This window comes from Triticum dicoccoides, chromosome 3B (genome assembly GCF_002162155.2).
Source record: "Triticum dicoccoides isolate Atlit2015 ecotype Zavitan chromosome 3B, WEW_v2.0, whole genome shotgun sequence".
Taxonomy (NCBI): domain Eukaryota; kingdom Viridiplantae; phylum Streptophyta; class Magnoliopsida; order Poales; family Poaceae; genus Triticum; species Triticum dicoccoides.
In genome coordinates, this window is record NC_041385.1 from 581,940,158 (window position 1) to 581,940,682 (window position 525).

Genomic DNA, 525 nt, shown 5'->3' on the forward strand with positions numbered 1-525 from the left:
GTCGTGTCGGGGTCGGGGTGTGGTGTCGGGGTGTCAGGGTCAGGGGGGTCGGGGTGTCGGGGTCAAGGGGTCGGGGTGTTTCCTTCTATCCTTCTTCTTATTTCTTTCTCTTCTTCTTCTTCTTCTTTCCTTTGTTCTTCTTCTTTCATCTTTTTTCTACTTTTTTACTTCTTTTTTCTTCTTTTCTTCTTCTTCTACTTCTTCTACTTCTTTTCTTCTTCTTATACTTCTTCTACTTCTTTTCTTCTTCTTCTTTTTTCATCTTTTTTCTACTTCTTTTCTTTTCTTCCTTTCTTCTTCTTCTACTTCTTTTCTTCTTTTTCTTTTTTCATCTTTTTTCTACTTCTTTTCTTTTCTTCTTCTTCTACTTCTTCTACTACTTCTTCTAATTCTTTTCTAACACTAACACAATCTAGCACTAACAATTGAACAGCAAAAAAATGAAAAAAGAAAAGAAAAAAAAGAAGTAGCCCCTCACCGGAGCAATGGGACGGTCGGCGGGGGCGGTGGCGGGGGCACCGGGCG